At 39.8% G+C, this 24943-nt stretch overlaps 1 pseudogene; it reads right to left on the bottom strand.

Annotated features, from left to right (window-relative positions):
* Positions 1 to 20884, bottom strand: part of LOC149160008 (LRR receptor-like serine/threonine-protein kinase SIK1) — an 88203-nt pseudogene extending 67319 nt beyond the window's left edge.
* Positions 20885 to 24943: the final 4059 nt, after the last annotated feature.

The following is a 24943-nucleotide window of genomic DNA, read 5'->3' on the forward strand; positions in this document are numbered from 1 at the left end:
TTTCTACGTCCTGAATTGGTACGATTCTAGCCATGCGAATAAATGAGTTGATGTCGAGCATGGTAGAAACCACTTGATTACCAGTCAATGATGTAAACCGTTAACAAGTGTGAGAGAGACCACCAATGATGTCAATGGTTCTCAAAGTACCCAGTACAATCCATGAAATGTGAAAAAATGAGTTGATGTCGAACACGTCACGGAATCCTCTGATCGAAAGTCAATGATGTAAACTGCCGTCAAAGGCGCGAAACCTGCCATTGATGCATGCAGACTTCAAGGTACTGTCGATTTCTAAGTCATCTTTCCAGATAATGTGCTGATGTTGATAGAAAGCGACCCATTGCAGGCAAGCCCACAACACGAAATCATTGTTCAAGTTGAAGAAATGTTGCTGTAAGGACTGACTCAGGGATGGTCAAATGGATGACAAGTATTTTGCATATGAATGGTTTATTTGCAGAGACCTCTTGAACACATAACGACACGACAGATGGTTTGGTGACGATTGACCCAAATTTAATACCCGGAAACGGTTGAAGACTTTCAAAGTGGTTTGATCAACTTTTAAGGCAAAGGATTTCCCAACCCAGGTGAACGGAAAGTGTCGTGTCCAAGAGCGGTGATAAGGTTCTTCTGTAACAAAGGATGACAAATTGGTTCATTCTTCTCTCTTTTCCCCCACCATTTCTGGCAAGTACCTCTTTATTTTTAACAAGCTTGAGGAGGATAACATATGCTTGATTATAAGCTCATCCTTCGGATGAGTCCAACCTAGTTTTGATTCGAACCCTAGGAAGGAGTGGTTCGTTCCTGTTTGTAATTGAACAGGTCCTTTACTGTGAAATTTTAACGAGCCCAGTATAGGAGAAACTCGGCGTTTTTCAATTTTAGAGAGTCTGAAAAACTTAAGAAGACTCCAGGTTGAAATTTTTCGTAAATTTGTGTCCCCCAAGCCCGAAAAAGTATAAAATAATACCTGGGAGAACCGCTTGATCTTGTGACCAAGGAGTACTTTCATGATTAGTGCCACTGACCTGAAAAGTAAAAAGCGATCAAGGACACATCATTTAATTTCTGTATCGAGTTTGAAACGACAAAAAACCGGCAATCTTTTCCTATTTTTTACGGTCAGAAAAGAGCTATAAGGGGACCGTCTTCTAATTCCGTTTTAACGAGTGTAAAAGAAACGCTCGGCAATCTTTTCATATTTTAGGAGTCAGAAAAGAGCTTAAAAGATGACTCTGATGTTTTGGTTCGTGAAAAATGATAATTTACCCTAAAGTCCCTTTGTCCTGCACAAAAACAACACATTACTCATACCTGTTTAAGATGGGAAAAAATACATTGAAAAACATCTTTCCATGGTGAAAAATAAACAAACTTAGTATTCGTTCATCCAAAACACCTATAAAAAGACTTTTTACCATGTCATTTTACCATTTTACTGTTGAGGTTGAGAAAAGGGCTTTTGACAAGAAAACTTCCTGTGGACATTGCGGAGAATCCGACCGTCAGAATCGAGCGCCGTCTCTTTCAGGTATTCCACAACATCCTCCTCTTCAATTTCATCCGTTTAAAATTCATTTTTAGGTTTTAGTTTGATTTTTTAGGGGGTTTAGGGTTTTAGGATATGTTTCTCGGGGTACGCAGGTGCCCCATGGGCGACCTGCGTACCCCGACCTTTTTTGTATATAAGAAAAAGGTCGGGGTACGCAGCCCGCCTTCAGACCAGCTGCGTACCGCCGCTCTATGTTCTGAATGTGGGGTGCGTACCCCATGAAATACGCATTTTGAAACCCCAAACTCCAAATTCAACCAATCAAATTTCTTCTAATGAACTCTAACTATTGTTTTTTGGTGTGTAGGGCATTCACCATGCTAGATTGGAGAGAAAGAGAACACGAGGACGTTGATTTGGCCGCAATTGGTCATCAACCTTCTATTGATGCGTGAAAAGCATGCGGTTTGTACAAATACTGGGCCATACCTGGCATGAGGGGCCAGGTGCCATTCCTTGAGTGGCTGGTTGAAAGGTGGAACATTCAGGATCAATGCTTCTACATCAGAGAGAACCAGCTCGAGATAGAGCCCTCCGACATATATTTTCTCTCTGGCTTGCCAAATAGGGACGAGCAACTGACTCTGTCCGGGACTAGGCTGGGTGGCCAATCCCTTGCTAGCCTCCGGCTAGAGTGGTGCAACAATCAGAACCAGGAGAAAGGGATATAAATCAAGTACATATCCCTGCCCGAACTTATGGTGATAGCCTTTACTGTTACCAGACTCTGCGGCGCAGCCGCCTTACACATTGCCACTGGGTCCCAAATGCGGATGGCGATAGATTGCTACCGAGGCACCATTTTCAACTGGTGCGATGCTGTGTTGACCAATATGAAGGGCCAACTAACCAGGGAAAAGAACGGACAACTGAAGACCTTTGGATATGGGCCTTTAGTTGTGAGCTTTGCCTTAGAGAGAGTTCCAATGCTGATCCCCCAGCATCTTACTGTTCCAGTTGGGTCTCCTCGGGAGCCTAAGTTGACGAGATGGGTTGCGGTAATGGCCCGGTATCCTGATGAGGGCGCGACAGTTGTTCGATTTCCTGATGGTTACTTTCACTGGCTAGAGAGCCAGGTCTTTTCTATTCAGGATTTTCCTTATGCCGGAATGGATTTTCGAAATGATCCGGACATGGTTCTTCCATAGGGAGAATAGTGGGATGACAGAGGTATTTCATTCTTCACAAGTTTTTAAATTATGTATTTTTTTTTGTTTTTATATATATCGCCTCAAAACTGACAGCACAAATTTTCAAAATGCAGATGTAGGTCCACGGCGTCTGGCCAACCTCCGGGCTTTTGAGAGGAGAGTACCAGCTGTACCAGCACCAGCCCCACAGGATGCGGCCGCAGAGACCTTAGCCGAGCTGGAACAGGATCTAGAGCGTCTGACGGCGGGTATACCAGAGACCACCATAGATGACATTCCCATTCGACTTCAGCGCTATGTGGTCGCAGTCCCAGGACCTTTTAGGAGGTTCCTGTGTAGGGTAGCGCGGGCAGTGGTCTCGTATAGAGAGCACCACCAGTGATTGGCTAGTCACTTTTGTAGACACATATGACATTTTTGGTTTTTTGTACTTATCATTTTGCCGATCATAAGGTGTTTTTCAACCTATGATCGAAGACGATGTATATTTTTGACACACTCCTATCTATATATATATATATATATCATTATTACCGGCTTATCTTGTTTTAACATATGTGATGAAATGTTTTTTAAATTTACTTGCATGATTATCGCAAATATCTGTCCAACATTCGAGAAGCAATTGCATCTGCTAATGTATTTAAAGACCTTGGAATATGCTGATATTCAATGTAATCAAATTCACGTTCCAAGAGGCGCACTCTCAAAAACAACCTTAATAACACAGGATTTCTAATGGCATATACTCTGTTAAGCTGTAATACAACGAGTTCACAATCTAACCTCACTATCAAACATTGAATTCCAAATGAAATAGATTCAGACAATAATTCAACCACTGCATTGTATTCTGCAATGTTGTTCGTCGTTTGACCGAGGCTTACCCCATGCATAGAAACTAACTCGTCAGAGGGCGAATAGATAACCCAAGCTGCGGAAGAGATATTCCGTGTACTACGACAAGCACCATCGGCAAATCCAATGTACGTTTGGAGAGGCGTCGACATCTGTAATATCAAGAGTAAAACCAAGATAAGCCAGAATAATGACGAAAAACACACTTTCTAAGCTAAGCACACTATCTAAACTAACAAACATACTAGCTAGAAAGAAAACCTAACCTAACTAAAAATTCTCCATACCCATCATTTAAGCATAATACCTCTTTAGGTAAAGTCCATTTCTGGGTTTACCCAAAGAGTCCCCATCAAAATCTACCAGCTCATAGGCCCCTTTTGCTAGCTTTCGCTTTACAATGTAGGGTCCATGCCACATAGGAACGAATTTTCCAGCACCTAGCTTATCGTTAGCTTGATCATATAATAGCACTAGGTCTCCCTCCGAAAAACTTCGAGGGGTCACATTTCTATCATACTGAGCTTTCATTCGCTTCGCGTGAGTCTCGATTGCCAATGCAGCGTCACGTCGAGTCTCATCTAATTGAGCTAAGTATAATAAACATTTCTCCTCTTCGGAAGTAGCTGGGAGTAATTCGACAGCCATTTGAAGTGATGGGATTTCGCATTCAATGGGTAACACAGCTTCCAAGCCATAAACTAGCTGGAAAGGAGTGAACCCTGTTGAAGTTTTCACTGAAGTTCGGTATGCCCATAGCGTTGAAAATAACATGTTGTGCCAATTTGACCGATGAATACCAATGATTCGTCGGATCATGATAACTAGAACTTTGTTGATAGACTCAACCAAACCGTTGGCTTGCGGATAATAAGGAGTAGAGCTATCGTGGCGTAAACCAAGCTGGCTTGTAAGCTCAGTCATCATGATGTTTCGAAAATGGCTCCCATGGTCAGTGATGATTGCTTGCAGGACACCAAACCTAGTTATAATGTGATTGAATACGAAAACTGCAGCTGTTTTGCCGCTTGCGTCGAATGTAGGCATCGCCTTGGCCCATTTAGTAAAATAATCAACCGTGAGGATGATATACGCATGCCCCCTGGCCGAGTGAGGGTTACAAGTAATAAAATCGATACCCCATTTGGCGAAAGGACCAACGGCAATTATAGGATGGAGAGGAGCAGGTGGTGCGCGCATCTTGCGATCAAACACTTGACAGTTGTGGCACTTTCGGACCGCAATGATACAATCTTTAAACATGGACGGCCAGAAATAGCCAGCGCGCAACACCTTCTGAGCTGTGGCATACCAAGACATATGACCGCCACATGCTCCAGAGTGACAATCATTCAAAACCCTCTCAGCCTCTTTGTGAGTTAAACAACGTCGAAAAACTAAGTCTGCCCCCCAGCGGTAAAGTGTATCTCCAATAATTCTGTATTGCTGGGATTGAAACCGAATTTTTCGACGTTCCGACTTTGAAGCTTCAGGCCGAAAGGTTTGGGTTTGGAGATAGATGATTATATCCCCATACCACGGATCTAAAGTACTGATAAAAAACAAAGATTCGTCCGCAATGGACTCTTCTGCCACAGTTTCTGTGTCAGCATGCGGGAAATCACACATCAATTCCGCAAAAACTAAGGATTTCTTAGACTTGGACTTCTCGAACTCCAAGTCGAACTCTTGCAGGATAACGATCCATTTAGAGTACTTGCCCCCTAGCAGTTGTTTTGTCAAAATATAAATCATAGGGTTGCAATCCGAAATAACTGTAGTTTTACGGAGAAGAATGTAGTGACGAAAACGCTGGACAGCTTGAACGGCTGCCAGGGCCAATTTCTCCACATGCGAATATTTTAGCTCAGTGGGGTTTAATGTCCTACTAAGATAATATATCACATGTTCCGTTCCGAATTCATCTTCTTGGACTAACACCATTCCAATAGTGGAATGCGAAGCTGCGAGGTATATGAAGTAGTCTTGGTTGTAGTTGGGAGGATGCAACAATGGTGCATGGGTCAACGCGTGCTTAAGTGCATCAAAAGATTGTTGGGCAATCTCGTCCCAAAAGAATTGAGCGTTCTGTTTCAATAACCGTGTAAAACCCTTAGTGACCTCGGCGTAGTTTGGAATGAATCGGCGTAAAAAGTTTGCTTTTCCTTGCAAACTTTGGAGTTGGCGCAAACTCGAAGGAGGAGGCAATTTGATGATAGCTTCGACCTTCGAGGGATCGACGCGAATGCCGGCTTTTGAAACAACAAATCCCAGCAATCGACCCGTTTCTATACAGAAGACACACTTGTGGGGATTCAACCGAATACGATAATGCCTACACCTCATGAAGATTGCTCGTAAGTGGACAAGGTGATCAGCTCGATGTAAAGAATGAGCAGGCAAATCATCGAGGTATGGTTGCACAATGTGCTTGATGTCATGAAATGCATAAGACATCGCCCGTTGAAAAGTGGCTCTGGCATTCTTAAGCCCAAAAGGTAATTTGCAGTAAGAAAATGTCCCCCATGGACAAATGAATGTCGTTTTTGGTTGATCGGCAGGTAGAATATTGATTTGATTATAGCCTGAAAAACCATCCATAAAGGAAAACATTTCACTTCCGGCACAATCATCAATGATTTGATCGATATAAGGCGTAGGATAGTTGTCTTTTGGACAAGCTCGATTTATATCCCTATAGTCGATACATATTCTTATTGTTCCTTGTTTCTTGTTAACCGGAACAATATTCGATACCCAATCCGTTAACGGGATTGGATAAATGAAACCTGCTTTCAACAGCTTCTCGACTTCTGCTTTAATCGCAGCCGCTTTTCTAGGGTGAATCTGACGCAACCGTTGCCGGACGGGTTTAGCGTCCGGGTAGGTCTTTATTTCATGAACAACAATGGCAGGATCGATTCCTGGCATTTCCTCGTAAGACCAGGTGAACACATCGCGGAATTCTTGGAATAGGTCCTTGTAAGTTTGAATTTCATCTTCTGTACATGAGGCACCTATATGAATGTTCTCTTCAATTCCGGGCTTCACTGAAATGTCAATGGGAATAGTGTGAGAAATATTCCCTAAATTCAACTCTGAATCAGAATGTTTCGTTGGATTCTGAGCGTCTTTGACATATTCAGCGGTAAAAATAGATGAAAAATCGTTTTCAAAAGCATCATCCTCAGGTAAAAACGAAGATCTATGATGGAGATCTTCCCATGGTAGATCGTCTACACTTAGGATTTCGTGAAGTTGCTCGTCAGATGACACGACTTTGTGAAACGCTATCTGTTCTGAGGTTGATATGAAAAGTGATTCCTCACTGACCACATTCATTTGGTCGATTTGGGTTGAACGCGAGTCGGTAAAAGACACGATGGCTTCATAAGCAATTTCATATGGACTCAAAGACATAGCATCACCGAATGAGTCTATCTCAGATTCAGGTGGGACAATCCAAGGATTGTCGTAAATAATGGTGTCTGATGTAATCATATGAATTGATGCAAATGAAGGGTCTGTGTTGATTGGAGGGAAAGGAAAAGTTCCCAGTAAACCGGAATCTTTAACTAAACCTACGCCAACGTCCCTGTAAGGGATTGTCGTCTTACCGACATGCTGGATACTTTCTGAGGAGGCTAGGTCGGATGAAAAGTATGTCAGCTGATCAATTGTCATGATCTTGCTGTTATGTGGAAACTTTATTACTCTGAAGACCGATGAAACAACCGCTGTCATAGCATATGACCAACTTCGACCCAAAAGAAGGTTGTAGTCTAGAGGGGCATCAACCACCTCCACATCCAGACTAACGGTTTTACCTTCTACCCCTATAGGCAATTCCTGTAGAATACCAAACGGACGGAACCCACAGCCATCAAAGGCCTTAAGGATGGTCGGGGATTGGTTCAGCGAAGGAGAACCAAGCGATCTCCAACATTGAATCGACATAATACACGTGGAAGCTCCCTCATCAATTACAGTCCGATGAATAGGCCTATTTTTGACTATCACTGGAATCTGGAAAGCCATTTGATGGGGAAGGCGCGGTGTACTATTTTCTAGATCGAAGATTATCAGATTCGGGTCCTGAACATCAACAGCTCCGATAGTCGACAAAAGTAATTTTCGTTGTGCTAGGCATGATTGCAGCACTTCTAAAGCCGACATTGCTGAGGGTGAAACAGCTAAGTCCTCAACAATGTTGTAATTCTGGGCCGCTCTCGCATGTGGATTGAAAGCAGACCTTCGAAGAACACCCTTGGCGGGCGGTTTGATTACTAAGTCCGGGTTAGGTTTTTCGATCTGTAGTGGATCGGAACCAGGAGCTGAGGTTGATGGATTAGAATGAGAAGATTCTGCTTCCTTACCATCAACAGGATTCTTACTACCATAATCTTGCGACCGAGTCGCAATCCTCACATGAGACATCATCAAAATGGGTTCTTCACTGGCAGTCGAGGAAGAACCTATCATCTTACTCTCCTGCTTTGGAAATGGATCTTTCAACACAGCAGGAGTGGGAGAACCTTTGACTATTTTCACAACCTCGGCCCGATGAGGGCAATCTCTTGTAAAATGATCCTCTTCACAAATAAGACAAGGATATAGAGGTTTGCGCTTTTCGTCATTGGTTTCCGACTTTTCTTTTTTCTCCTTCGGAGCCTTGTCTGCTTTAGCCTTCTTCTTTCCTTTCTTCTTTCCCCCGTTTTTTGATTTGGCCGTAGATGACTATACAGCGTGAATATCGGCGGAAAGTTCAGGAGAAGAGTCTCCTGTCGGGGAATCAGGCAAGGTGATTATAGGAGTAGTAGAATTCTTGGAAGATTTCTTCTTGCTCTTCGTGTTCACCGTACCAATCATACCATCAGCGGCATGAGATCCCGAAGGAGCAGCAGCGATTTGATTCGATTTTGGAGGATCTGGGATCTTCTCGTGTAACGTACCCGATTGAGTATAAACTAAGTCAAGGTACTGCGCCTGAGCAATGACTTGCTCCTCAGTAACTACTCCGGCCTTAGCTACATCTTCAGTAATCTTCGGTAATAATGATTTAACAAACCATTCAGCTAAGATTTGGTCCGGAATAAAAACTTTCACTAACCTTCTTCGACGTCTCCACTCATGAATGTGATCAGAAATATACGTGGACGTCGATTGTTTTAGTGAAGTTAATAATTCCATGTCGTTATCATAGTGAGTTAAGAACGAGGTAGCTAACTGGCTAAAATTGTAAAAAGAGGCCCGTGGTAACTCAATGTACCACTTGGCTGCGAGACCAATGAGTGTACGCTGGAAAAGACGTAAGCGGATCGAATCATCCGAGATAGAATTTGAAGCACACCAGAGGTGGTAAGTCATCAAGTGATTGGACGGATCCTCTCCAGACTTACCTTCGAACTTGGGTATATCACTGGGCAACTTATTTGGCATTGGCGGCCAGAACGGAAGATATTGAATTGGATCGTTCGTTAGGCGCGTCAAGTCTGGTAAATCCAAAGTTGCGATAAATGGTAATTGCCGGTTAGGATCTCTAAAACTCTGGGTCACAAGACCAGTCCTAGGAGGAGGATATCCAGGATAACTATGAACAGGAATCGCATTAGGGATATTATATCCTCCTGGAAAACTAGGATTAACCGGACCGTACTGGGGTTGTTGATAAGTGTACCCAGGATACGGTTGATACTGGTAAACCGGCTGCTGGACAACTTGCCCATATTGGTACTGTCCCTGGTACGGTTGATGAACAAATTGTGGTTGAGTAGTGACAACTGTACTTATACCAGGCTGACCTACAGGCATCTGAACTGTAGTTTGAATCGTAGATCCAGATAAGGGTAAAGATGTCTGAGGAGTAGTTACAGAGACAGTAGAAACAGGAGCTGTCGATACTCCAGAAGTAAGTGCGGCAGATGTTGCGGTAGTTGCAGCAGCCGTTTGAGATGGAGTACTAGGTGCAATTGGCGGCTGAGTAACTACCGAAGTTACAGAAGTTTGAACATTTGACTGGACAGGTTGCGGTTGCTGGGGTGGACCAGAAACCACGGGTTGTCCAGCTTGAGGTAACAACTGTATACTTGGCTGCAACACCTGTTGACCTTGTGATGGATCCCACACTATCATTCCAGGGTATTGACCCGTAACAGGTTGAGGATACTGAGATCCATAACCTGATTGAGGATAGGATTGATAACTGAAAGGTACAGTTCCCATACCTTGAACATATGACTGACCTTGAGGTGGTTGATAACCTTGACTCGAGTATTGACCTTGAGGTTGATAACCTTGGGGTAAATACTAATACTGGGGTTGACCTTGACCTTGAGGTTGATACCCTTGAGGTTGATACCCTTGAGGTAAATATTGATACTGAGGTTGACCCTGGGGTACATATTGAGGCTGGGGTTGACCTTGAGGCATGTATTGTACCATAGGTACATACTGACCTTGAGGCTGCCCACCAGACACAATTTCTGTACCTTGAGGTTGCCCCCCAGGCGTTAATTGAGGCTGCCCCCCAGGCGGTAATTGACCACCTTGAGGTTGAGAAACGGGAACTGAACCTGACATCATGTAAATGTCTCCTACACCCAACGGTTTATTACCATTGTTTCCAACTAATAACCCATGATCAACGGGTTGAGGAGATGCCCCCGCAAAGATACCAGAAAGTGACTGATACCCGGTGGGAACAGAAGGACCATCGTGTAAGAAAGATTCAGGAGATTGAGTGAACACGGACGACTGACCAGACATATTTACAGGAGTATAAATACCTCCAGGTGGAAAAGGAGTACGAGGTGGAGAAAATCCTACCCCTGAGTTGTCTAAATAATTGGTTAACGAGAGGTACCAAGTAGTACTTCTAGGAGGACTGTAAAAGATAGATTCACGCTCCCTTAGATCAATAGTAGGTCGATCTTCAAGGTTAGAGACGCCTATTTCTTCCTCTGGAGCAAGTTCTTCAATAGCAATCAAACCAGTAGGAAGATTTTCGGTGATAACTCGTTCTACTCTTGGTGAATCTGGAACACTAGAAGTTGGAGTAACAGGTTCAGATATTTCAGGTTCTTCGCCTATATCACTAGTAGATGAAAAGCTACCAGCAAGCTCGGAAACTGTAACAGCTTCGGGATTATAACCTGTCTCTAGACTTTGGTAATCTGGATGGACTACCAAGGAAGACTCTCCTTCTTCAGGTGAACCTACTCTACTGCCACTAGGAGGAGTTACAAGGACCTTCAATCCTTCGTACTGACCCGGGACGTCTTCAGGAGGTCCACCCCGTGATCTACGGAGTTTCCTCAACAAATCAGTTCCGGTAACAACCTCAGCTGACTTGCCCCGAAGTCTACGGGACTGTCTCGGTAATTCCGCCATAGCTAAAAACTTTTAACTACTACACACGAAAGCAAAGTAAAATCTCAAATCAAACCACCTAAAGTCTCTAAAGAACCAAACAAATTTGAATCATACGCCTAAAGAATCTAGGGCATCAAACCAAACACAAACAGTAGCCTTCCAGACCGAAAACGCTAGTTGGAGATGAAATCCAACATCGCTGGATTCAGTACAGAAGTGGCGGGTGGAACAGTTACCCCGGCAACCTGCTTAATGAATAGACCGGCACAAGTTCCTCCACTTTAACCATCTCGTGTGAAGTGAACCCCCCAGAAAATCCAAGTGAGTCTAGCCGACGTCTACTCCAGGTACAGTGTGATCTTCCCTCCACCGTCACCTCGGTAGAATCCTAAAGATAATGGTCACTAAGGTTACCAATCACAACAAATGCACCTGGGGGAACAGTCTACACTCCGACAGCACGCAAGGGCAGAGTATCAAGCTCAATCCCCTTGCCGGTTCCTTGACAATAATCCAAGGTATACCGACAAGTGACCCCTGGCTCCTCGATAATGGTTAATCCGAGGTTTACCGTCTGTAATACGTGCGTGTCTGGCGTTGTTCCCAACGAGGGAGGATTGATCCCCTCACTGGTTCTGACATGAGCTCGTGCTTCTCCTTTAAGAGGAGCTTTCCCAGAGTACAAATGAGACAATTGGATTTATTCTATCACAAGATAAGCTACTTGTTTGGTTTTGTTGTCTTGGAGAGTTAATTACTCTCCTACTCCAAGACACTAGCCTGATCTAAATTGGTGTTTCAGAGCCCTAGTAAATAAAATTTACTAAGTTGATTTTACTTTAAGCGTTAATTTTATGGTTTTTCTTAAAGACAAAAGGTAGCGGAAATGAAACCAATGGTGTGTAGACTCGACTCGCAACCACTACAAAGATGCACCTAAGATGATTTACGCTACTTTTCTCTTTCAATGAAACTCCTAACTAAGAGAGTTGGAAAATGCAAATTTTATAGAAAACAACTTTCTTAGTAAAGACAATCAAAGAAACAATTCTCTTTATCTTTCCAAGCATACAAACATGACCACTCCTTACGTGCACGAAAAATTCTTTTTCTTTCAAAATACTCCAAAGCTACTTGAAACAAAACTTTTCAAAGGAGATGTTTTTGTATTTTTCTTATTTAATAAAGCATATAAATCTATTTTAACAAAAATCAATCTCAAAACCTATAAAAATTATGAAAAATTGACTTACAAGCAAATCAAAAAGAAATTTACTCTAAAGCAAACCTAACGAGGCAAAAGCCTACAAGGATGATTCTAGGTTGTTTTGCTTGACCACAATCAAGCCAAGGACCAGCTAATGCAGAATCAAAAAACCAGTCAAAACAAAACTCAAATCTTTTTGTTCTTTTTGTAAAATGGAATTCAATACTCAATCAACAAGCACTTCGAAATTCGCCAAAGAGACAACTCAAAGGTAAGTTGCTCTCACAGGTAGACTTTATGACAGGTCCGACTCCTAATAAGGCTGACAAAACCAGAGAGATCTAAGGCTTGACAACTTCTACCACCAAAGTCACTACAGGACCTACTCAAAGATCAAACCCTAGGGCTTAAACTTCTATGAAATCCACTAAAACACTCAATGCTATCGAAACAAGTTCAGGTGAAGATCTTTGACAGGAGACTAATGGATCTGGGCAGTAAAAACTAAGAAAAAGCAAAATCTAAGAGGAAAAATGTAGAAAATGGAAATTTCTTAATTTTTAGCAGGGTACGCAGGCAACCTTTTAAGACAGGTGCGGGCCCGCTCTGTGAACACAGCAACAGTGCGTACAGGTACGCACTGTGCAATACTCAGAGGGTGCGTACTACTGGAAAAACCAAGAAAAACTAAATTCAATCTAACCCTAAGCTAGCCCACCCAAATACAAAGTCACAGAGCCAAAAACCAAAAAATAAATGACTTTTCTCAGATCAAAGTTGCATACAAAGGAAAAAACTTTCACATCAATGGATTCCCCACTGGAGTCGCCATTTTGTCAGGCGGAAAGAGTCGATAGTGCAGACACAACCAACCTCCCTAGGAGCCTAAGACTCTCTAGTGACAAACAAGACAAACAAGAGCAATCCTTCTCTAAACATGCATTTACTATACGAAAAATCAAGTGTTTAGATCCTACCTGTAGTCCAACGTTGTTGTAGCAGTCCAGCCTCGCTGATCCAGATGAGCTCCTCCTTCGCTTCGAAACCTGCATTCACTAAAAATCAAACGATTAAATAGCACTTGATAATCTCATAAAAGAAAACATATTTAACATATAGACCAAGGAGTACATGAAACAACTCATAAATAACAAGTTATTGAGAAGAATGGACTCATTTGTATTAATAGGAAACAAAAGGAACAATTACAACCTGAGCCTTGGTGTTGTGCAAGTCCCTCCCAAGGTCCATCAAGAGTTATCCTTTACTTTGACAAAGCTCACCCACTTCAAAATAGAACAAGAAAAGATGGTAATCTCTCCTCACAAGCTTCTAAATGGGAGTCCTAATTCCAGCAGCATCTACCCTTAGAAATGTTTAGCTTTCAAACTCCCCTCCTTCTGGCCCAATGCCTGTATTTATAGTGCTCTAGAGGAAGTTATTCAGGTCCACCATCAATGGGATAAGTCCCTCTTTGGATGGGATAGCTCCCTTATTGATGGGATAAGTTCCTCTTTGGTAGGGATACATGAACCATCTGGAGGCGCTTCATACACATCAAACATACTTCTAGAAGCCTCTAGAAATTACCACAAGTAACTTTTTTTGGAGTGAAACTTGCGCCTTTTGACCTTTACAGGGGTACGCACCTTCCCCTTTACATACAGAGCGTACAAGTACACAGTTTTTGTGAACATTAGGTGCGTATACGTAGGTAAGGTCGAGAGAATCTGCGTACCCAGAGATAAACACATTTACTAAGACTTTCTCTCTTTTTGGAGTTTGACATGGAGAGCAAAGGCATAAGACTTGCCCAGGAGGATAGCATGACTGTTGATAGAGCCATACTAACTGTAAATAGCCATGGTGACATTTTTTAGTGTAACAATGGTAGATCCGCGAGGGAAAGAAAGAATAGCAGAAGAAGGTTCTTCTCGGATATCAGCAGAAGCGATTTTCTTGATGGCTAGAGGCTTGGGATTTGATACCACCTAGTGTATAGGGAATGTAAGGTCTTCCCATCTTATGGTTTGGTGTTCTATCTTCTGGTTTTTTGAATCAGTGAACACCACAACACTAGCTTTAGAATCTTTGTTAGGGGCCTGCAGTACTGTAGGATAGAGGGTGTTTGTATGTCTGAAGCAACCTCTAGTTTGGATAGCAATATTATGTCTTTTCTTGGCCATGTCAAATCCAATGGTCTGGATTTGTAATTGAAGAATAATTTCAATTGTTTCATCGAATACATATACAAAGAAGTTAGGATAACAATCAAAGTATATAGGGCCATTAGACAGAGGAGCAACAATCCTACCTATCAATGAATCAATGTATTTATTGTGGGTCAGATCTCTAACATTTGCTAAAACAGAAGTGTTTAGACCTTGCTGTGTTAAAGCATGAATGCCAATTCATATGCAACCCAAATAAAAATATTGAGTTTTTAGTCTTTTTGCCTCAGCCTGGAGTTGTTTGGAATTTAGAAAGGGTATTGACTGTACATAGTCAGAATTTTCTTGGATCTGACTTATTGACCTTTAATGGAAATCCTAGTTGTGGCTATTAAATTAAATGCAGACAAGTCTAAATAAACCTCTGAAGCGTTTATGCTGGGTAGCTTCCATCTAGCAGAGGGCTGTGTTTCCTCATATTCTAATTCAGCAGAATTTAAAACATGACTAGGTGCAAATGCAAACATATCCCTGAGGGGATTTTCTTGAACAGATGATTCTTTCTCTTCTAGTTCTTGGAAAGAAATAGACTTTATGAATGGATCCGTTTTAGTATAGATTGTTTTTATTGAGTACTGACCTGAACCAAACTCTTTAGCTCTGATACCAATTTTACGCAGGGCCTTCCATGAAGCTTGCAACAACATCACAGCTACTAGGCCTTGCTGAGTCTCTTCTCTACTTTTTCCACTTACTCTCTTTTACATGAACCCATATGCTCTGATACCACAATTTTACGCGGCGGCTTCCACGAAGCTTGTAATAGCAACACAGCTGCTAGGCCTTGCTGAGTCTCTTCTTTGCTTTTGCCACTTAGTCTATTTTACACGAACCCATACATGAACCTGCTGGGGCATTTCTTGCTCTATTGATCTTCTCAATGGCTTCCTCGCCTTAACATGGTCTCGCATCCCTTTTGCCTTTTCGCGAACCTCTGGCGAACCTCAAATAAGAGTAACTTAAGACGATACTACCTCAACAGCTCATAAATACACAAGTATTCATATGCGCAATGGAAATAAAACTCTTTATATTAATATCAGAATGGATTTCAGAAGATTGCAATCTATTCAGTCCGGAGATAGACCGTGTTTGCTTTTACCAGACTTTGCTACTCAAACAAGAGATAGCTTACTGGAGGCTACCTGGCGAGATCATAGACTCAATCTTTGAACAATCACACCAACACACATATAAACAGACTCTCTAAAATATCTGGCCACTTTAGGTTCTCACCTATGCCACACAGATGTGCAGGCTTCTTAGATCACTTAGGACTGTCAGATTTATTCGTGTTGCAAGTAGATCAGACTATTTTTTGCAATTGCAGAGCAGGAATATCTCTCGACTCTTCGAATCTCAAACTCTGAATGCCTCGAATGAGCCTTACCCCTTTCTTATATAGGAAAAGGAGGGGACAAGCATCCAACCATCAGGTAGAAAAACTTATTACTTTGATACCCTATCAATGAGATGTGGCTCGAAGCGCACCAAAAGTCGGAGAAGTGCTTTGAGTCTCATTAATTTAGGAATCTTCATACTTTTGTACTGAAAGTTTTGATTAGTACATTGTGGATGCTTTTGAATAGTGAAGCCCACGAAAAAACTAGTCATAAATAGTCCTTGTGACTAGACATCATGATATTACATTGTGGAGGCTTTAAGGATAAGCCCACGAGAACCGTTTATGAAGATGAAGTGGGGTCACTTAAAGGAGTAATCCCTGGAAATTGGGATCTTTGATATAGAAGTCCATCCCATGCCTTGGTATAAATTCGTCGGACAATCATGGGTTTATTTAATACATATTGATGTTTTATTTTTATCACAACTAGCCATTCATCATGTCTAGCCATGAACTGGTGTAGGATACTTTGATTAGGAAATTGTAATAAATCTCTGACAGTTGTACAAGGAATGTGAAAGCATTCTATGGAATTTTTCTCTGAGCATGTTTTACAGTGCATTTGGAAGTAGAGTTCATAATAAACTGGATCAATGGTTGTTCTGTTTACTCCATAGTCTTTCCACCAGTCTTGTAACCATTTAGCTTGTTGATTTCTCTACAGACTTCCATTTGATCCAAACTTGAGCTTTGTATAATGAATCTCATCTTTTCCATCGACATTTAATATGTCCCACCATAACTTCTTATATCCTGAAAAATTGTAAATGGTATATGGAAATATTAGATTTGGATCATTTCTTGGCCATAGTGCAACATTATTGTTCATGATTGGCCAATGGGTGTTCCTGGTTCTCTGAATTGAGAAAAATCTATGGAATATTTTCCTTCTGTTTTCTCCTTCTGACCAAATCATTGAGATATCATGGAAAGCATTCTGTAATGCTTCTTCCGCTTGATGTGCTGCTGCCATGCTGCTAGTATAAACCATATCATGTATCCAACGATTTCCTTTTGGAAATACTCTCCTTTCATGAACAAGGTGTAGAATGTTAGTGTGAGGTTGTAGATCTGTATCTAAAACCTTTGTATTCCTTAACTACCATGTAGGTTTCCAATTATTTTTGTATTCTTCCCAACTCTGATCTTCTGTGATAGTCCTCAATACTTCTTGCTGCTGTGTTGGGTTCCCATTCTGTGACAATTATCATCACATGTTTTTGCTGCTGGGTTTCTATATACTCTCTATTGAGGAAGCCTGGTAGACAGTTTTCTGCTCCTTTTATATGCTCGACTTCAAAGTCAAAGTTAGCAAAGAGAGCTTGCCATCTTACAAACTTAGCTTCCCGTGGCTTTTTAATGTCTTCAGTTAAGACTTTCTTGAGAGCTGATGCATATGTTCTGAGGAGAAAAGGCTTGTTGATAAGGCTCTCAAGAAAGTCTTAACTAAAGACATAATTTATGTGAAAATGGAATTTTTTTTTTTTTAATACTTAAAAAAATTCAAATCTTGTTAATAAAAAAACATTTTATTTAATATATGGTTGAAACTAAAGTCCGTTAGACTATCACGTTTTAAGATTTTTAAATTATATATTTATAAAATATCCCTTTTGAGGTGTAATTTATTTGCATAAATCATTTCACTTAGATTTCCTCAGTATTTTTAATAATTTGTAAATTATAATATAGTGTATATTTTTGATAATTTGTGGATATATATATATATCAAATTAATTTAATAGATATCAAAAATATTTTAGGATTTAGAATATTATTTATGTATGAGATTACTTTGTATTGATTTTCTTTGTTTTCGTATTTTTTTGTTTTTAATGTAAATATTATAAATAGATGTAAATATAATTTTCATTTTTTTTATGAGGAAAGGTAGGTGGGATTATTTATGGGAAATGATGATTTATTTTAACAAGTACTTTATTTTAAGGAATGCTTTAGCAATTGTGATGTCCCCAGTAATTGTAAATATTTAATTACTACACTCGATATTATTATTATAAATTTATAAATTTATTATTTTGATTAATCTATGCACAAAGGGAATGTATTGATGATGTCAATCATGTAACTCTCACATGTTAGTTAGGATAGGCAGTTACCTATCCCTAACTACTTGAAGATTTATTCTCAAGGAAGAGATCAAGAGGGTATTCGTACCCGAGATCAAGAAAAAAAAGAAAGATGAAACAAAGGATACCGTGTTGATATGTCAGATGAGTTCATAAAGCTAAGTCTGGTTAAGACCAGATAGCCGTGACATGTTAAGACCGTTAGTCTTAAAGGAAAACATCCTGCATGTGAGTAAGACTAGATAGCTGTGACATGTTAAGACTATTAGTTTTAAAGGAAAACATCCTACATGTGAGTAACAACTTGGGGGGAGACTCAAGGTTGAAAGTTGGTCTCAAGGTTGGGAGGAAATTGGGAGGAAATTCAACAAGTTATAGTCGCATTGGGACTAAGCAGTTAGACGACAGAATAGCTACGGAAATCAGATAAGTACTTACTTCTTTATGAAAATTAAACAAATTGTTGAAATAAAGACATGAACGAATTGTTGAAATAGAGACATGTATTCTATTTGGAAAAGATTAAATGTGTTAATACATTAAAGGCCTAATTACTACCAAATAAAGTATATAATCAACATGTTAGTTATTTAACATAAATTAGTCTAGCAAAGGAAATTCTAAAAAGACAAAGTAAGATCTGTAATTAGATTAGCAGTCATTCTTTAGGAGAATCCATTTCAGAAGGCTATACAATATATAAGTCCTTTAGAAGCAGTAAACCAGAAACAAGAACTTGTCAGAATTGTCTCAGAAACTTTCAAATGAAGAGGGTTACTCTTCTGGAAATGAACAAATACTGCTTACAGTAAACCCACGTACAAGAAAAACAAATGTAGATTATGACTCTTTTAATTCCACGCTAGCTAGGAGAAAATGCAAGAAATAAGCATTAAATTAAACTCTAAGGAAAAATCAAGCCTATCGAATTATTCTGAACTAAAAACCAGAATCAATGTTAAGGTAAAACAAACAAGTTTCATTTTAAAGAAAATGCCTTTTGAAAAGAAATTGAATCTCGAACCTAAGAATTTAAACCCCAAATGAGCATGGGTCTTCTGGGTAAAACATAGCAAAGACTCTACAATGATATTTTTAGATAATCACGGTAAATTAATAAGGACTGTTTATATTTGGGACATAGGTAGAAACCTTGAAACCACATGCAATTACAAATATTGGAACAAAATGGTATGAAATCTATAAAAAAATTCAAGATCATAATAATGGAATATGGTAAACAACTAATGCTTTCTTAAATAGAGAAGGAAATCCAGTTTGGATGGACATCATAAACCTCTGCATAAAGAAAAGAACTATGCAAAGGTAGAAACCGTTCCATCTAAATGCACAAACCATATATTTATATAAGGCACATAAATTATAAAAAAAGCAAATATGAAATCGCCATTAATATAAGCCTAAACATGATTTAATGTACAAAGGAAGGTTACAAAACCCAATTCAAGCTATACGCCAGAATCCTAGAAAGATTGGAAAAATGGCAGCTCTAGGTTCTTAACAAAAGGAAAATACAGTCGTAAGGCATTTTTTTACATAGAGTCCAAAAAAATATATGCCTCAGCAAGATATAAGTCTGAAATTAAACTAACTGAAGAATAACTTAAAGAGATGGCATGATAAATCAAAACCCTCTGTCTCTGAAACTCTTCAATTCCAAGATTTCACGGAGCACACCCCCCCTTCACATTACTCGGTGTGAGGATGGAGCAGTAAGTCTGCAACCCTCAGACTTGGGTGAGGAGACAGGAATCCATCCCTCTCAGGCATGCTCGTGCAGTGTGAAACCCTCCAGTGGAACCTAACAATCCAAATGAAATAGTTTGTTAAGCAAATGAATAATGAATATATTGAAGTGAAATATACCAAGGATAAGGAAAAACCAATTACCTGGGCAGGACTGCTGCAACAAAGAAACTCCTTTTGAGGTGGTAAGTGCTAGAATGATCTTTGAAAACCTAATAGTTGGATGTATAATCATGATAGAGCTATGAAGGAATCGAAATAACTTCGTCAACAATATAGAGAGGTAGAAGCAAATACCTGCGTAAAACCTTGAAGCCATGGATAGGACCTGGAAGGCTCTGCCAGATAGAGAGGAAAATGCCAAACCACTCTGCGAAGTAAATGCCAAAGGAGATAAGGTTGCAATCTACTCCGTCCGATGGGATCACCTCCTGGAGGACCGTAGATGAGGTGACCATCCCGAGATGATGACTAATAGTTGGATTGCAGTTGGAAGAACCCAAAATCTCTAGTCCCGCCAACTCTAGAGGAAGGCCAAGTTAAATGTATTAGTTGTTAGGTATGTTAAACCATGGAATTAACCATAGAGGCATAACTAAAGGCTAACAGTGAAAACATCAAAGTATATTAAACATTGTATTTGAAAACTCCAAAGTTATATTTTTCATGTACAGTAAAGCATTTATACCCCACATAATGGCTTGTACCTGGTAAATAATCCTTAGAATAAAGGTGTCAGGTATAATCCATAGAATATTTATTACAGTAATATATAAAATCAATTTTTTATTATTATTACAGTGATTTACATAATGATATCATCCAGAGCTGTGAAAAGTGGTATCAGAGCACTTAGATTCCAAAACTGATACCTCTGGAATTGCTGACACCTAATCATAGGGATTGGGTGAAAAACTGTAATTAATATAAATAAATAGTAGAAAAGATGGAGAGTCACCAGGAGATGAACTGAACAGTGACTCCCTGTTGTATATAATAATGAACAACCTAAATGAATAACATTATTTGATTTGAGGAGTTACCTCCTGGCCTGACATGGTATCAGAGCCAACACCATTTTTGGCTTCCCTCTTTAATTTCTAACTCCTATTCTACCTATTCTGCTAATTCTGGCTACCCTGGCAGCTCTGACACTGACGCTTCCTCCTGGTCTGACAGTTTCATCAACAGAACCATACCTCCCATTCGAGAATACATAGTCACGTGGTATAACGCCTCCCATGTTGCGATATTGTGGCGGTATCATATATAACGTTTGTTTTCATATAACGTTGTTTTCATATAACTTTGTCTGGCATTCTGTCTCTATCTCCCAATTACGTAATCTTGTGGCCTTCGTTGTTGCGTTCTTGGCCTACATGTTCTTCTGAGAGCCATATTTTCATATAATATACCTGGAGATTTTCATATTGGTATCACTGCTCCCTACCATATATCGCTTTGCTCCCATACTTCCACGGCCCTCCTCCATACCTCGGCCCTTGGCATGGTTGATACGTTGTTGGTAAGTTGAACGCTATTGAACGTTGTCCATAAGTATAACGTTGTTGGTTAAACGTTGTTGATATAACGTTGTTGGTATCCATTGAACGTTGCTCCTACGCTGTTGGTTAAACGTTGCTATCCCATATACATAAACACGTTGTTGTTCCATATATACAAGGCTGATATATATATATATACGCTGACACTGTCTATGCTGTCAAATTTGAAGTTCATTGCAAGTTTACTAAATTTTTAAAGATCCAGTAAACGTTTTCGGCGAGGGATTATTTTATGTTGTTTCTGAGTTCCTGCTGTCTTTTCTGAAGTGTATATCTGATGTGCATTATAGCGTGGATTCTCGATTTTGAAAGAGACTTTCTATGACATTTGAACCGGGAATCATAATAGGAGCTTCACATGTTATATATATGCACTTGATTTTCTGCTGTCTGATATAATATACCATCTTCCCCACATAATACCTCTGTCTTCATATATCAGAATCATATATGTTTTAAAATTTTGTGGCAAGATCATTTTTTTCCCAGAGTACACAGATTTTGTAATGCATTCAATCATATCTATTGTGGGAGTAGTTCTCATTGGAAAGGAGAACTATCCTGAATGGTCCTGGAATATAAAACATACCCTCATTTTCAATGAGTTTCGGAAAGGAGTGTGTGTTGGAGACGGAGACAAAGAGCTAGAACAACCTACCTCAGACAAGGAGTACGCCATTTGGGAAAATAACAACAGGAAGGCCTATGCATTGATTGCAGCATCAGTAAATGAAGAGGTGAGTCACCATATTTCACCATTTTCAAATGCTTTCAAAGCCTTACAAAAACTGAAGGAACTCTATGACTCACAATCTGCACTTGAAGTTGTTCAACTCATGATTAAGCTCTCCACCCTTGAATTACAAAATAATGATCCTCTTGCTCTTGCATCAGAAGTAAAATCTATAATGCATGATATCGAAGTCACTAATTTTGAACTGGATATTCCTCTGATAGCTTTTCTCAAGGCACTTTATCCCACTTACTCAAATTATCTTGAGTGATTAAAATCAAATGGAAACCTCAAAGATATTACCTTTGACTCGCTTGTTAAAAAATTTGTTGAAAGAGAGAAAGCTTTTGGCAAGAAGACAACTCATGAGTCTTCTAAAGAGGTTGTGTGCCTTGCTCATAGAGAAACGAATCTTGCTCAAGATTGTTCTAGAGGAAGAGGAAGAAATTTCAGAGGCATGGGGGGCAGACACTCTCAAGGAGGAAAGTCAAATTTTCACTACATACACTACAAAAGAGATGGATCACATGATGCATCCACATACAAGTTGCCTTGGGACATAATTGAGCAGGAAAGAAACCAACCCAAAGGTAAAACTAATGACAAAGAAAAAGGTAAAGCACCTAAATATGCTCATTACGTTGTGGCACACTGTAATATTGGAGTAAATGAAGGATTATTTAATGCTTCACTTGCTTCTTGGAGAAATGATTGGTTGCTTGATTCAGGAGCAACTTGCCACATGACTTCTAGCATAGATTTTTTTGAAGAATTTACAGACAATGTTGATGGAGAAGTATACGTTGTAGAAAAATCAAAACTCAAGGCATCAGGGCTTGGTACAATCAGGCTTAAATTGCCTGGTCTTCCAGACTTTCTTCTACATCATGTTCTATAACTCCCACAGCTGAGGAGAAACTTGTTGTCCTTGGTCCACATCCGCTAGCAAGGACACTCCATTCATATGTTTGATGGCAAGCTTGAGGTTAGAAAAGCTTCAGACCACTCACTTGTCATGACGAGGATAGAAGAAGAAAGGCTTGTCAAGCTTCAGCGTACCTCTTCTCATGCACAAAATTGCTCATACAATTATCATTATGAAGAAGGTACATTTCCATCAAGTTTATTATGGAATTCTAGATTTCGACACTTGAAATATGACGGCCTCCACTTGTTGAAGAGAAATGGTGTTACTGGTTTTCATACAATTCCTAGGAAACTTAAGAAATGTGATGCTTGCATTCTAGGAAAGCATAGCAAACAGTCTTTTCATGATTGACATTCAAGAGCACATAGAAAACTTGAACTGATTCATTCAGATTTATGTGGTCCAATGTGTATTCCTTCTGCAAATGGAAATAAATATATGATGAAATTTATTGATGACTACACTAGAATGTGTTGGGTTTATTTATTGAAGAACAAATTTGATTCTTTTCAAACATTCAAGAACTTTCATACATGGATTGAAAATGATGTACAATCTCATATTGGCTCTATTCACACTGATAATGGAAATGAATACACTTTAAATTAATTTGAAAACTATCTTCGTCAACATGGGATCAAACATCAAAAATTGTGCCTTATAATCCCCAATAGAATGCAATAGCTGAAAGAATGAATAGGACAATCTTAAATATGGTACGCTCCATGATGTTTTTCAAAAATGTAAAATTGATGTTTTGGGCTGATGCAGTTATATGTACTGTATATGTAAAGAGTAGATGTCCATCTAATGGTATTAGAAACAAGACTCCTTATGAAATGTGGTATGGGCACATTCCTTTGGTAAAGCATCTCAGGGTCTTTGGTTCCACTTGTTATGCCTTGATACCAAAGGTACATAGAAACAAACTTGGTGCAAGAAGTCATAAGTGTACCTTCCTGGGGTATTCAAACACCTCCAAAGCATACCATCTCTATGATGAAGTCAACAAAAAGTTTGTTGTATTTAGAAATGTAATACTACTTGAATCATCCAAAACTAACAATGTTGTTGAGTGACAACTTGATCCCTTGGATAGATTCACAAATGAAAAATCATTCCAAGAATTTGATAATCAGATTCCACATCTTGAAGGAGGGATTCCTATACTAGATCAACTTGTGGAATCTTCTTCTGAAGCACTCTCTCCCCCACATGAAACTCCAACAACGGATGATACTTTGAGTGATGCGATTGATAGAATTTGGAGACTCACTCTTGATTCAGTCCCAACTCAATCAACGGAGAAGCCTGTACCATGTGAGAAAGGTCCCCCAAAGTGGCTGACAAAGACACTTGAAAGTGTTCATCCTGATGAGGTTGGAAAGACAGGAACTAGAAATTCAGACCGGAAAAATGGAGGTGATGTAGATGACCCTAATTCACCTATTGATAAGGATGTTTCTTATGATTGTGAATTGAATTTGTCTACAGATTTTGAACCAACTTCCTTCAAAGAAGCTGCTACTCATGATGAATGGAAAGAAGTGATGCAAAAGGAGTATGATGCCCTTATAAAGAATGGCACTTGAATGTTGGTTAATCCTCGATTGGGAACCAAACCAATTGGCTGCAAGTGGGTCTACAAGAACAAATATAAAGTTGATGGCTCGCTTGACAAGCACAAAGCCAGGCTTGTGGCAAAAGGTTTTGCAAAGAAGGAAGGGGTTGATTATGAGGAGACTTTTGCCCCCATAGCAAAATGGGCTACCATCCTGACAATGTTTTCCCTAGCAGCTTAGAACGGTTGGAAAGTCCATCAAATGGATGTAAAAGCTACTTTCTTGAATGGAGATCTAAAAGAGAATGTTTTTATGTCCCATCCTAAAGGATTTGCTATGAATGGACATGAACATAAAGTATGCAAACTTGTGAAATCTTTGTATGGCCTCAAACAAGCACCGCGAGCCTGGTATGAAAAACTAACTGAGCATCTTCTGAAACTCAATTTCAAACATTATGATCTTAAGGATGCAACTTTGTTTGTCAAGAAGGTTGGAAAAATAGTTGTATATC

The sequence above is a fragment of the Pinus tabuliformis genome, chromosome 5_2 (assembly GCF_031772625.1).
Source record: "Pinus tabuliformis cultivar Carrire ecotype Pingquan chromosome 5_2, CPIR1, whole genome shotgun sequence".
Classification (NCBI taxonomy): Eukaryota; Viridiplantae; Streptophyta; class Pinopsida; order Pinales; family Pinaceae; genus Pinus; species Pinus tabuliformis.